The sequence below is a fragment of the Rhinatrema bivittatum genome, chromosome 1 (assembly GCF_901001135.1).
Source record: "Rhinatrema bivittatum chromosome 1, aRhiBiv1.1, whole genome shotgun sequence".
NCBI classification, from domain to species: Eukaryota; Metazoa; Chordata; class Amphibia; order Gymnophiona; family Rhinatrematidae; genus Rhinatrema; species Rhinatrema bivittatum.
In genome coordinates this window covers 40,300,296-40,315,305 of record NC_042615.1, presented here as the reverse complement: position 1 = coordinate 40,315,305, position 15,010 = coordinate 40,300,296, and the positions used below count along the sequence as shown (strand labels likewise).

General features: G+C 43.3%; 1 protein-coding gene across 1 annotated transcript in view; it reads right to left on the bottom strand.

Moving 5' to 3' along the window:
- The window catches only part of IL15 (interleukin 15), a 97,691-nt gene extending 88,796 nt beyond the window's left edge, over positions 1-8,895 (bottom strand). The window contains exon 1 of the mRNA XM_029597929.1: positions 8,857-8,895. The gene's annotated coding sequence lies outside the window, so the exon portion shown is untranslated. The remainder of the gene's footprint in view (positions 1-8,856) is intronic.
- Between the last annotated feature and the right edge of the window lie 6,115 nt (positions 8,896-15,010).

Sequence of the window (15,010 nt, the reverse complement as noted above, 5' to 3'; positions counted from 1 at the left end):
TCTTCGCCACCTCCTCTGGGAGAACATTCCAGGCATCCACCACCATTTCTATGAAAAAATATTTCCTGACTTTGCTCCTCAGCACTCCCCCTTGGAGCTTCGTAATATGACTACAAGTTCTACAACTTCTTTTCCACTGGATAATATTTGTTTCTTGCAAATTTTAATCCCTTTCAGATATTTAAGTCTATATCTTATACCTCATGTCCATCCTCTCCTCCAGGGTATACATTATTTAGATCCTCCAGCCTCCATCTCATAAGTCTTCCATTCCAGACCGTACACCATTTTGGTTGCCTCTCTCTGGTCAGCTTCCATCCTGTCCTTTTTCTCTTTGAGATACGGCCTCCAGAAATGAACACAGTACTCCAGGAGAGGCCTCATCAATGATCTATAGAGGGGTATTATCACCCCCTTTTTTCTTGCTGGTTATGCCTCTCTCTGTGCAGCCAGCATCCCTCTGGCCCTTGTCACCGCCTTGTCACACTGCTTTGCTACCTCCAGATCTCCAGACACTGTCAGCCTGAGATTTCTGTCCAAGTCTGTGCACATTAGCCTCTTTCCCCCCCCTCCCCCCATCACATTCAACTCCTTTCGATTTCTATACACCAAATGCAAGACTTTGCATTTTTTTGGTTTCAAATATTAAAATATTTCACAGCTTAAAAGGCTTGATATTCTTCATAGTTCTCTATGCTGCTAAGTGCTCGTTATATTCTATGGCAGTAGTTCCCAGTCCAGGAATGTGCATGAAATAAATCTGCATGTGTAACCCGGACCACTTTTTTTGGGTTACTAATAGGTCTTGCCAACAGCCCAAAGCAGTTAGGGAAATAATTAGGGGAGGACCCATTCATGGACAGCCCTCCCACCGGCCATCCAGTGCATCCTCCATGTGACAGGGGCTGGCCAATGGCACGGATACCCTGTCACATGGTAAGGGCAAAGGCCATTGGCGCCATTTTTATTAGTGGCAGCCGATGGCCCGAGAGCAGGAGATCGCTCCCGGGACCCCCACTGGACCACCAGGTACCTGTAAAATGTTTTTTTTGGGGGGGGGGGGTCGGGAGGGTGGGGGAAGCTAAGGGATTAGTTTTAAAGGATCGGGGTGGGTTTTTTGTTTATCGGCTCGGGCGCAGCCGATAAACAAAACCGCGATTGGGCCGGATGAAAAAAAAAAACACCATGTGAATCGGAACCAGAATCAGAACCGATTCCGGTTTCGATTCACATCTCTAGTCTTCAGTAACAGTCAACCGGAATGGTCCTTGGTCAGAAGGAACGTCTTGACAACTGACCGCAAATTAAACAGGAAAACATTACAAGCGATTATACAGTGAATTTCTTTTTAAATATAAGGTAACAAAGCAGACAAAATGGAAAACAATTGGAATAGATTTCCCCTGCTGATTAAGTCACAGAAATGCAACCATAAGACGTCTTACAATACTGAGCCTCCCTGAGTTATTTCCCCATCCAGCCAGAACAAAATATAAGCAGACTTAGCCAAGTTGCAGAAAACCTCTTGGCCCAATGTTAAAAGGTGCGCGCATGTTATAAAATCGGCACATCCATGTGCGCGCACCAGGAACCGCGTTCACACGGACGCATATGCGCTCCTTTTAAAATCGACCCCTCTATTTCAAGTGTTCTTTAAGCTTGAGAAAAACAGAGACGTTAATTAACACATCTCAGCAAGTCAGAAGTGAGAAGGAACTTAATGACCTCTGACCTAGGCAGCTTGAGGAAGGAAGAAGGGAGGAAGGAAATTAAAATGTCAAAATAATAGTGGTGCTTCTATTATTGCAACCTTCATGTGTGAAACAGAACGCTACAGAGAGATTATGGTCCAGCAAGGCTCAAAAGTGCACCCAAAGAAAAACTACTCAGAATAAGAAATAAGGAAAAATTGGAGCAGAATACAGTCAATAGGGAAAAGGTTCCCTGCATTATTTTTATTTATTTTTTATATTATTTTTATTGGGTTTTGTATACAAACATTAGTAAAATACAAGTGAACAAGAAGAACATATATATATATATATATATATATATGAAGTAGCTCCTAATAGAGCACTTCTGCATTGCCAAACCCAGTCTCAATCCCACCCCCTCCCCTCTCCAGTCTTTTGAAAATAGAGTAACATGGACAGCTGATGTATTTACAATAGTTACAACAGTTGTTATGTAGATGTTATCATTTCCAGGTGCAGGGCGCCACAGTTCTAATAGTACATAGTAGCTAGAATTCTTTAGTTTGGCACAGGGAGTTCAATTAAGTAATGGACTTGTGCGTGAGACCAATTATTATAGTCGGTGAGAACATTAAGGGGTAGATTTTAAAACCTGCGCGCGGCCTACATTTGTGCGCACTACCCTGATGGCTTTCCCCATTCCCTCCGCCCCCCACCTTCCCCTCCCTTCCCCTACCTAACCCTTCCCCCCCCCAGCCCTACCTAAACCCCGCCCCCTAACCTTTATTTCAGAAGTTGCGCCTGCCTCTGGGCAGGCGTAGGTTGTGCGCGCCGGCCGAGTGCCGGTGCACGATCCCCTGGCACAGCCGCTGTGCCGGAGGCCTCAGTCCCACCCCCGCCCCTTTCACAAAGCCCCGGGATATGCACGCAAGCTCCAGGACGCGCATGTCGCCGGGCCTATGCAAAATAGGCATGGTTTGCATAACCCTTTTAAAATCTTCCTCTAAGGGTTTTAGGAGACAGGTAGCTGCGGGATACAAATTTGTATCTCTGGGGAAAGAGTCGTAATAGGGTTTCCAGATGGCTTGCATTTTTTTCTGTTTTCCGAGTGACAGTGATTTGGCTGGTAAGTATTCCATTGTGAGTAGTTTGAACATCTTGGTTTCTCATATACCTATGAAAGGGTGAGAGGGCCAATCCAGTGTGTAAGAATCATCTGTTTAACAGAAAGACTGGCTCTATCCAGGAATAGTTGGGTGTGCATGGTTATAGTTTGGATGGTATGTGAGTAAAGACCAAACAGCCGAAAGTGGGGATCATGAGGGAGGTATATTTTCTCTGTACAAAGCTTAATTATTAAGTTCCAGAATTTGTTTATTGGAGCAGAAAGCCAAAAACTGTGTAAAAAAGCATTGACAGCACTTGTACATTTTTCACATATGGGAGTTGGGCTTAGCTTACATTTCAAAGCCATAGATTGAGGAATATATAGCTGTCACAAAAATCTAAACTGGGTCTCATGGAGGGCTACATTTTCCAAGAGCTTAGGAATGATAGAGAAACAGTAGCAGAGATTTTGGGAGGACAACTTTATCTCTGACCAATTCAACCAATGTGAAAAGCTATGTCGATAGAGGAGGAGGTTTGAACTTTTAAGAGTCGTCTGGTAAAAATAGCACGATAGTATTTGTTTATTAGGGGAGCGGAGTAGAGCAAGTAAGTTATTAAACTGACCTAAATGCTGGTTTATTTGAAAAAGGGATTGGATATAATGACGCAGTTGTAAGAAAGCATAGAAATCTGTGCGTGGAAGAGAGTATTTTCGTTGTAGATCTAGAAAGCTTCTTAATGTGCCGGAATTGTGCAAATAAAGGTGATGCAGTTGTGAAAGGCCTGCTAGTCTCCATCTCTGAAATACACCGTGAGACATTCCAGGTGGGAATTCCGGATTGTTACATCACTCATTAAGGGCTGTTATGTGAGTGGTATAGCCCAGCTTTTGACATAAGAAGCACCATGCTCTTCGACAAGATGAGACTATCAAAAATGAGAAAGGAAACGGTGGGAGGGCTTTTGCTTGGCATTGCAAAAGTGATAAGGAGAGGCCCTTTAACCATACCCGCAGAGTGGGGCAGAGGCCCTTGAATCCAGTACTGGATGGTGCGCATTATACAGGCCATATTATAATGATGGAGATCTGGGCAATTAAGGACACCTTTAGATATAGGCTGTTGCAGGATACGCAAGGGGAGTCTAGCCCTTTTCCCTCTCCAGATGAAACATGTGAATTCTCTCTCAATATTTTGAATATCCTTGCGAAGGAGTCACAGGGGGGCCATTTGTAAAATGTACAGCCATTTAGGTAACTCAATCATCTTTAGAAGATGGATTCAGAGAAAAGCAGAAGATGGATTCAGAGAAAAGCAGATTAATCCATTTCTGGATATTTTGTCTGCGAGATCTGAGAAGGGGTTGAATGTTAGTTCTTGTGGCCTGGTTTTGGCCTCTGTTAGAAACAGAATGCTGGGCTTGATGGACCCTTGGTCTGACCCAGCATGGCAATTTCTTATGTTCTTATGACGGTTACCTAAATATTTCATATCTGTATGTATCTATCTCAATGGGAATGGTCTCTCCGAAGTTCGTTGAAAATTACCCATCACATCTAAAACCTCTGATTTATCTTGGTTTATCTTCAATCCGGCAAATTTACCAAATTGGATTTGATGGGCAAGAACTCGAGGTAGTGAGATCTGGGGGGACATTAGGAAAATGAGAACATCATCGGCAAAAGCCGCAATTTTAAATGAGGTCTTATCAATTTCAAGACCTGGGATTTGCTGGTCCTCTGCAATGAAACGTAGAAGGGGGATCCATAGAAAGCAGATAAAACAAAGGCGAAAGGGAGCACTCTTGTCGGATTCCACGCCCTATTTGAAAAGGATCAGATCTGCCTCCATTAGTTACTAGGAGGTGGGATTTTTATACAGAAGAGAGATATTAGCCAGAAAGCGTCCAGCAAAGCCAAATCTTTCTAGAACAGAAAATGAATATGGCCAGGAGACCCTATCAAAGGCTTTTTCTGACGCCCTTTTTTAATGCAGAAATGCATTGCCGATATGAGTTTGGTGATATGGGAACTTGCAGTTCTACCTGCATTCATTTTATAATTGCTACAGTAGCAGCTGCATGTCGCACTCAGAAAACTGTATCCTTTTCATGGTCTGCAATCCCCTGTGTGTCTTGGCCCAAAAATGCTCTTCTAAGGTCTTGTCCAAATCAGGACAAAATCAGTGGGATGGCATTGCAGATAGCAGCAAGTCCCCTAAAACACCAGCAGAAAACCTTGCCTGCAACAGCTTCTGCCTAAACCAGCTTCCTTGAACCTGTGGGGAACACATTACAGTGGGGGTGGGAGCACAGGTGGAGATTTAAATTTCTTCTCCCCCCCCCCCATATTACATTTTACACTTCTATACCACCTTACTTCATAAATATAAATCCAAAGTGCTTTACATGATGGAAAAAAAATACAATAATCAATACAAAATAGTGCCATCCCCCACTCTCCCCCTGGAGGATAGACCAACCCTGTAATACTAAAAAAAAAAAAATAAAGTGTCAATCCAAATAAACCCACAAAATCCAACTCCACACCTGCCCATCTAACTACCAATCCCCCTCAGAAAGTGATATATTAAAAAATGTAACTCTAATTCAATAAATCTTTATTACACATAAATGTACCCACCAATTACATAAATCATCATATCTTAACTCTAAAAAGTATAATAAAATACACCTCATATTCACAGATCTCTCACAACTTCAATACCACATTCATACCAACGCAGAAAACCTTCCATATCATCTAAAATATTATGACTGAATGTTTGTGGATGAAAGGTCTGAAGTTAAACAATGAAAATTCAGAAGCTTTGCCAGTCTCACAGCAAGTGACTTCCCAATGAGGTGGGCAGCGGACTCCTTTGTGTATTTGGAAATTATATTACATAAAGGCCCAAGGTTAATTTCCATGAAGTGCTGGTAACCACCAAAACTCTATTGAATAATTGGAAAGATTTTCCATTAACTTTAGCAGGTAGGACTGTTCTTTTCCAAATTATTATATTAACCCAAGTGGTTATATTTCTTTCAAATTTTATCAAGTTATCTCGCTAAGCACAATGAGTGGAAGAGTAGCCTAGTGGTTAGAGCAGGGGACTATGAACCAGAAAACCAGGGTTCAAGTCCCACTGTCACTCCTTGTGACCTTGGGCAAGTCACTTTACCCTCCATTGCCTCAGGTACAAAAACTTAGATTGTAAGCCCTTGGGGATAGGGAAATAAGGTTACATTTACCTGAATGCAAACCACTTTGAAGTGCTGCAAAAAGCAGAATTAAAAAAATAATAAATCTATGAAGAATGTGGGTAAATTACTAAGAGGATATCAATGGAAAAATGGCAGGCCAAGGATTACACTCAAGAGATTGAAGGGCAAATGGGATAAGGGAGGATTAGCTGATCTGAGAGTATCTAATCTTGCCTGTAATTTGAGGCATGTGGCTGATTAGCTTTTTGATACTCATTTTTACACTTCAATATCTTTACCCTATGAGCCTGGGATGAGTTTTGCATTCCTCTTGGGCAACTTTAGTAAATGATATTCGAGACAGTATTTTAGTCACGCCTTTGGTTCATACTTGGAGGTGTGTCCGTTCTGCTCTTAAATTGACATTTTCTATTTCTCAATTCTTGCCCTTTAGAGGCAATCCACGATTTGTGCCCAGATCTCAAAACCAGGTCTTTATTAAGTGGGCAGGGAAGGGTTTGAAGGTGATAGCACAGTTAGTGAATGAGAGGTGGAGGGCATATAAAATCTTTTCAAGAGTTGCTTGCAGAATTTGAGTTGGATCGCAAGCATTATTTTTTTCTTACCTTCAAGCACGACACTATATACATTCCTTGAGGATCACGGATTGGAATCATGACAATGGGGAGTTTTTGTCTGAATTATTTCATGTGAAGGACCCAGTCTGGCACACGATCGCCTTCTTTTACTGTAAAATTAGTGGGGAACAAGACTCCAGTGGGTTATGGGAAATTGCTACAGGGCTGGGCATAGAAATTTGAATTCAATTTTTCTGAAGATCAATATGCACAATGTTTCAGGAGAGTGCGTTCGATTACATACAGTGTTGGACTTGGGGAAACAGTACAATTGTTTACTGAGGTATTATATATCACAGAAATCAGTTTACATCTTACTAACTCTGGTGTATGTATAACATCATGTACGTCTTTCTCAGGTACCTTGGGACATCAGTTTTGAGATTGTCCTTGTATTGTTTTATTTTGGGAAAAGCTTATTGAATATATTCATAGGATCACAAAAATACGATTACCTTTGTGTTCTAAGGTATTGCTCTTTGATAATTTTGCTATTGGCCAGAGATATCTAAAATTGTGGTTGCGGAAAATTTTGTTGCTTGCCAAGAAAGTTATTTTGTAATGGAGGATCCTGGTGCATAACATATGCGTGTTCGAGAGATATGGTGAACAATCCAAGCTACTGAAGAGAAGAAGAACCTTTTATGCAAACTTGGAACCTTTATATACAATCATTGCAGCGTAGGGCTCGTAGTGAAATTCTGAATAACTTTTGAAGGACCTGTATGAGCCTGTCTTTCGTTTGGTTGTTCCATAGTGTAATGATGGATGCCTTGCAGGGGGGTGGGTGGGATAAGGGAGGGTAGAGTGAATGGGAGGGCTTGATCTTGGATGGTTGGGGGGGGCACTGGAAAGAAACCACTAGTGCTCCCAGTTCATTTATATTACAAGTTGCTTGGTGTTTGTCTAATTTTGAAAATTAATAAAAGAATATTTAAACATAAAAACATGTCTTTATTTACACTAAAAAAAAAAAAAAGATTTAATTCCCATGCAATAAACAGATGAAATGTTAATGCATCAAGAGTAAAATAAAACATACACTAACCTGAAAATGTGCTCACCCAAATTTGCATTTTATACACAAAACATGGTTTATGCGCATTGTGTGCAAAAAACATGATTAGTGCTTTTAAAAATTGTCTTCCTAAAAGTTTTGCACACCAAACATGATTTAGGAGCATAAAAGTCAGGAGCACAAAGGTTGTGGTCATAAAAGTTAGGAGTACAAAACATGAGTTAGGAAGAGAAAACCCGTACCTGTGTAAAAAGATGATTTCAGCGCAAAGCATTTCTCTGCGCATGAAACATGATTTGTGCACAAACCCCGCCTACCGGACCCCCACACCACGAACCCTACAGACTTACACTAGCCCCAGAAGCTTTCCTCCACCTCTGACCAGGAGTTAAATTTCCAGCATTAAGAAAGCGCAAGTGAAGCCTACGCACCTCTTTGCACTGGGGGGAGTAATCTGAAAGGCCTCCATTCACACGGGATTGGCGCGGAGGTGCGCTAGTTTGTGAAGTTGTATGGACAAAAAGATAGGAGGAAGAGAAAAAAGAGAGGTCTGCTCATGGACCCACTCCAGCGTCGGTCACATGGTATCTATTGCTCGGGCATGAAGCATAAAGCACGCTGTGGGCATTGCAGGGGTCAATAAAGAGAATGATAACAATATACCATGACCTGCCTTCCCAGGTCACAATGTCTCTTTATCATTGTGCCAACCGTGACGGCAACTCTAACCTTTTCCAGCTCTAAAGGTTTTTGTTTTTGTAAACAGAGTAGGCGTACACACGTAAGATAATTTCTTAGGGAAGCTGAACTGAGTAGCACTCGGGTTTCAAAATTTAGCAATTCAGCCTCAGCGGATTTTCTATTCTGCAAACTTCCAGATCTGCACGTCAGAGAAAGCCCTTTCCTAAGAAACATTCTTAGATCATGTGCTAACTTTTTTTTTTCAGCTTTTTGCTGCTTCTTTTTCAATAGTTTTCAAAAGCAGCTTGGAGGAGCTGGCACGATCATGTGCCAAGAGGCAGTGCGTGTCTGGTAGTCTATGCCATTGGCAAGCACGTTTCTTCCGAACTTTCCCACTGGCTCCATTGAAGGAAAGGAAAGCAGGCATTAAAAAACTGTCAGCAGGGTTCCAGTCCCTGAAAAAGCACTGAACTACACTCATGTATCTTAGAAGAAAAATAAAAAAACTCACCATTTGATGCCTCTCCTCGATTATCCTGTTTTACTTTCATTTTCCTTTATAGTAGCAATGATATGCAAATTAAACCCGCAGGTTTAACCAATCCTGCTGAGTCAGAGTAATAAGGAGCTGCTTGAGAGACTTCCTTTACAGTCTTCTCTTTAAAGCGGCAGTGCCCAATAGCTACACCTCAATAGTAGTACAGCTATGTCTCACTGAAAAGGTAATGATTTATGTCACATAATACCTTAGCACTACCCCAACACCCACTCAGGATTAATCCTGTGGACAGAGTTGCCTATAGGGAGGTGAACTGGGCAGTCGCCCAGGGTACTGTGAGCTGAGGGGTACATTCAGAACCGCCAGTATCACCCAGCCGATGGTGATGGAGGTGAGGCCCAGTAGTAGTGGAGCTATAGAGAACCCCATCCTCCCACAGCTTGAAGAGAGAGGGAGACCTTGAAAGTGTGTGGGGGTGAGAGAGAGTGAGAGCCTGTGTGACTGTATGTGTATGAGTGAGAGCCTGTGTATGTGTTTGAGAGAGAGAGGGAGTATATGTAAGAGCATGGATGTATCTATGAGAGAAGTGTGTGGGAGAATGAACGTGTGTTTGAAAGACAGCCTGTATGTGTGTGCGTGTGTGTATGTGTATGCGTGTGTGTGTGTGAGGGAGAGCATATGTGTGTATGTGTGAGTGTGTGAGAGAGAGAGTGAGAACCTGTGTGACACAAAAGCTCTCAGACACACAGGCACTTATTTCTCTTTCATACATACACTTACACAGCTGGGGTGGCACCATCAACAATTTTCGCCCAGAGCACCATTTGTCCTAGAGCTTGCTCTGCTTGTGGAAACTTGGAGGATCCTGCCATACCCTGCACATGCTCACCTCCAGTGGCAACCTCCTGTCCACCAACTGGATTCCCATCTTACCTTTAGGCAAGTACCTGCCCACAAGCCATCCCCTGGTAATTTCTTGGGACACTGAGTCCCTACATAACCCAAAGGTCACACGGTTGCTAGAAATATACCTACAGACCAAACACAAAATATGCTGAGATCGTCAATCTGTCACAGGACAAAGTGAACAATGTAAAAAGTTTATTAATAAATAGCAAAAACATTGAACAGAGAAAAATTTAATTTGCAAATTCTAACAGATAAAATAACAAGGATTAATAGATTTAATATTAACTAGGAAAGTTTCACTGTACTTATACAATGCCTGAGAAAATTCAGATCAAGATGTCCTCACAAGAATGTGTAGAGCTGGGATAGGGCCTTGGTACAGATTTGGTTCCTCTACACTCCCAGCCAAGACTGAAGAGCTCTAGCAACTTCATGGCTATATCACTCTGGATCTATTACTGTAAAACCAATGAAAGCCCAAGGCACTATCTTCCTGACCAATAACAATACAGAATGTTACAGATAAACTTCTCACTGAAGCAGCAGCAGGGTCCTACAGCTAACCGTGTCACTGCAGTCGCAGTGATCTGCAGTTATTATAGTCACCCTTCAGCTACATCTTTCACTGCACCAGCCATATGCTACAGTTACATCTCTCACCTATTTGAGCACTAAAAGTGTGTAACCCTTAGGTTTGTATCCCCCTTGCAGCAGTAGCATACCCAGAACTGATTTTTTGGGTGGACCCAAGAACAACAAGGGTGAGCTGTAGGCATACAGTTCTAAACTATACTAATTGCACTCCAATGGGTTCCTAAGTAGTCTACAACAACCCTTATGAATCATGAGTGAAACTTTTTAGAATATTTTAACTCTTATTTCAAGCAGTTACCAACATTAAAAATTCCTTATTAATCTGTATTATTTTATTTTATATTTATTGCAATTTATAAATACACAAGAATATCAGAGAAAAAGAACACAAACATCAGATCCAATCAATCATGTCATAAAACAAATAGCAATATATTCTTTCACATATCCTCTTTCCAGAAAGGCAGTGATCACCATAACTACAATAAAATAGCAATAATCATGAGTAGTTGCAGAGCAAAACTATGACAATTCATATTACAACCCAACATGAAAAAAAAACTATATACAAATTTTGGAGTTACCTAAACAAAAAAAAAAAAAAAGACTTCTTCCATTGATAAACATTTTTAGAAGTAACTCAAACGCCTGCAAAAGAAAAAAAAAAAAAGCACTTAGAACCTTGCCATACCATATAACAGCACTGTCTTCTCAGGACTCAAATAACAGCAACCTTATGAAAAAGAAGCAATGCAAATACTACACCAGGCCCTAGAACATTAATACACCACCTACTGGGATAATAGAACAAGGCAGACTGCAACAATCCCTAAAGATAAAAGTACACGCTAGCAGCAATACTGCTCCTCAGTCACACACAGGCAGAACATAGTCTGACCCTTACCTAATTCAGAAATAAGGGACTACAATTTAGAAATAGAAACATGCAAACAAAACCAAAATAGCTTGAGAAACCAGATTCAGTGGAACCAAAAGAGCAGCATTTAAAATTATAAGAAATGTACATACCCAAAGATGGCATATTCCAATTGCTAAAATCTCTAAATATTTTTTTTTTACCTTTTGTTGTCTGATCTTTTTATTTGCTAGCATGTAGGACAGATGGACTCAGGACCAGTGTGTGTATGCTCCCTTGACAGCAGATTGTTGCGTTTGTGCCTCTTCTCGCCCCTCGCTCCACCCTCTCTACCTTGGGAGCGACTCCCTTCAGCGCTGACGGACAGATGCAGCCGCGGCTTCTCCCTGCCTCTTGGTCCCAGTGTCCCCAGGCTGGCTTGACGCTACGGATCTGCCATGTTCCTGGTGACGTAAGGGCGCACGCGCTCGTGCGCTCCAGACTTTGGACCAGCAAGGGCGCGAACCTCGGGGGCGTCCCCCCGTAGTGACATCATCCATTTTCACTTTAAAAGGTCTTTGTTTGCTAACCTCTGATGAGTTAGCAAGGAACTCCAACAGGACTTGCTTCGGCAGAACATGATACTTGCAACAACGATCCGAGTCAGCGAGGGGAATCCTTCTCCACTGCTCGGCCTGTACAAATTTACCAGGAGTACCCGTTCCATGGGGGTTCCGCTCTCACTTCTTGATTTCAGATTGCCAAGACGGGATCCGGTACTCGCTGCTCGAGGGCCTACGTCCCAGAAGACTCCTCATTGCGTGGAAGCGATCGCAGACGTGAACACAGTGAGTTCTATTGTAGATAGGAATTGGTACGCACTCCACGAGGGCCTACATTCCTATAGCTCTGAAGACTCCCTTCCGTCCAAGACGTTATCGCAGGTACGGAGATCGAGAGTTACATTGGCAAGATTGCAGATAGGAACCGGTACTCGCTCCACGAGGGTCCATGTTTCTAGAATCCTTTACAGACTCTCTTCTACTCTAGAAGCAATTTCATATACAACTATTGTGAGTTCTTATTACAGACTATTTATAGGAACAAGTGCTCGCCTACGGCTCCTGTTCTTGAATATACTGAAGACTCTCTGTGTCATAGAGACCATTGCAGACATCTACTATTGTGAGTGTACCATCTTGTAACCAGTATACCCTGTCTACTCACTACTTCTAGTCTCTCTCTACAGCTCAGCAACCCAGAAAGTATATGCCAGTATCTGAAGGACTTCAGCCCTACCGGATACATCAACTCACTACTGCCACCACTGGTGGTTCAGCTATTTGTGTTTATTTCATATTCTAGCCTAGCCGGTGGTTCCTCTCAGGATCTCCTCGTGGGAGCACTGTCATCTACCATCGGCCCAGGGAATCACCATTTCCTCCAAGTGGTCATTCTTTACACTACTGTCACTCTGTGGGAGCCAACCACTACTGACCACTAACACCGCTTACGGAAGTATTATATAGATAGATACCTTCTTTTTCTATGGGACTTGCCAGCAGCCTATATATAACAGATTGCTACTCCGTAGCGGAGGCATGATAGATTGCTATCTCAGTAGCGAAGTACAATATACCTATTGTTAGCTCCTCTGGTATCATTGAACAGATTACCAACTCCTCTTCCTGGGTAGTTGATCCATAACAGATTGCTACCTCCTTTCCTTACAGGAGCATCTAACAGCAGTTCGCTAACAGATTACTAACTCCACCCTCCTGGCGGGGTAAGCACTGCAGATAGCTTACTCCTCCCCTCTGGAGGAGCAGATCATGACAGATTGCTAACTCCTCCCCCTTTCAGGAGAAAAGCAGAACAGATTGCTAACTCCACCCTCCTGGCGGGGTGAGCGATAACAAATTGCTAACTCCTCCCCTCTGGAGGAGTAGAGCGTAACACAGATGGAGACAGAGCAAGCTGATGTCACAGTATACATAACCCTGCGGTGACCCTAGCCTGCCCGTATTGTCCGTCTCCAGCAGATGGTGAACATGCATCTCCCTACGGGGATTGCTTTGAGCTTTTTGAAAAGAGAAATTTGAAATTCTAAATTCCACTGACCTGTAGTGATACCTAAAGATCCCTCCCCCAGTTGAGAATTCCTGAGGTAATTTCCGTGGTCACTCAGAGGTATGCCTTAGTCTAATAGCTGTGTTTCCTGGCATGGACTTAGCTGCCAGTTCAGCTGAAAGGCAGCGGGTGCAGGAGGCCAAGTGCGGCGGTGATGGTTGATGCCCTCTCCCTCTGCAGCCAGAGACCACCTCTGTACTCAGCTGGTAAGTGCTAAGCTCAGGTAAGGTTTAATAAAAAAAAAAAAAAAAAGGAGAAAGTTTTACCTGAATCAGAGACAGTTAGAGGGGTTGCAGGACTTCCTCCAGTCTCCGTTCTCGGCCCACTGTGACAATGTTCATTCCCTCTCCCATTGGGGTTGGGGAACTGGGCAGCCTGACGGGTTGAACAGCCCCCGGTGGGCTAGGCCCTACACTTAGGCTTATTTCTTCCATGACGAGTGGTAGGCCATAGCGGCCATTTTTGCACACTCTTGTGTGTGTTCTGCTGCCCTCTATAGGCCGGTATGCGCAGTGTGTCAGCTCTGCGCACGTGTTGTGTGCTCAGTTTTTGGGCATGCTTTTTATTCACACAAGCTTTTTTATGCGCTTAACCTGGCGCACTGGTTATGCGTGCACCTTGCCGCATTTCTTCTAGGTGCTTATTTTTTGGGCGCATGCCATTCTGATGCATGTTTACTGCAGTAATGGCGTCGGTAAACAAGAAGCCTAAGTGTCTTCCTATTTGTGTTGCCTGTCATATATTAGTGCTTCTCAGCCTGACCTGGCTTCTAATCTGTGTCAGTGCTGCTCAGATACTCAGGGAGAGTGGTCTTCCTTGGATTTTGCTAAGCCTAGCTCTTCCCATTCTGATGGTGGGTTGGTCATGGCCTTGACTAGGGGGATACCAGATCTTGATTCTCCCTTGACTGGCTCCTCCGCGCTGGTGAGGGCAGTTCTGTGAGACCAGCTCCAGTTCCTTCTGGGCTTGGTCTGGACCTGGCTGCTTTTTCTTGGCTGGAATTTTTCCAAGGCTTAAAAGCCTGTCTTCAGGTGCAGTCCCTCTGCTTCCCCCATTTCTGTCCAGGACCCTCAGCCAGTGACTCCTCCCTCTTCCAGTCCTAGGCTTAAGAGCCAGGGCTGGGCCCGGCTCTTTGTGGGTGTTCAGATGGCATGGATGATGAGGTTGATCCCGATTCCCTGGAAGATGGGGAAATTCCTCCAGGACTGGAAACGTATTGAACCATTTGGCGGTTCTTTCATAGAGATGAACTGCCAGCCCTGATTTCCCAGACCTTGAAACACTTGGGTGTTCCTGGTTCAGATGCTATGTCAGAGACGAGGAAGAATCCCATTTTGGTTTCTTTACGTAAAGACTCTTGTTTTGTCCCGGCAATGGATGCCATCCAGGAATTGAGTGATCTGGAATGGGATGCTCCAGAAGCAAATTTTAAAGGGGGTGAGACACTGGAAGGTTTGTACCCCCTGGATCCGGCTGAGAGAGCATTTGCGTTTTCCCAAAGTGGATGCTCTGGTATGTGCCGTGTCTAAGTGAAGGAGGGAGAAACGGCTTTGAAGGATGTATATGATAGAAGGATTGAGGCTATTCTTAAGCAAGCCTTTGAGGTAGTGGCGATGAATTTACAGATTGCCTCCTCTTGTGCCCTAGTGGCGAGATCTTGTCTGCTTCTCTCTCAGG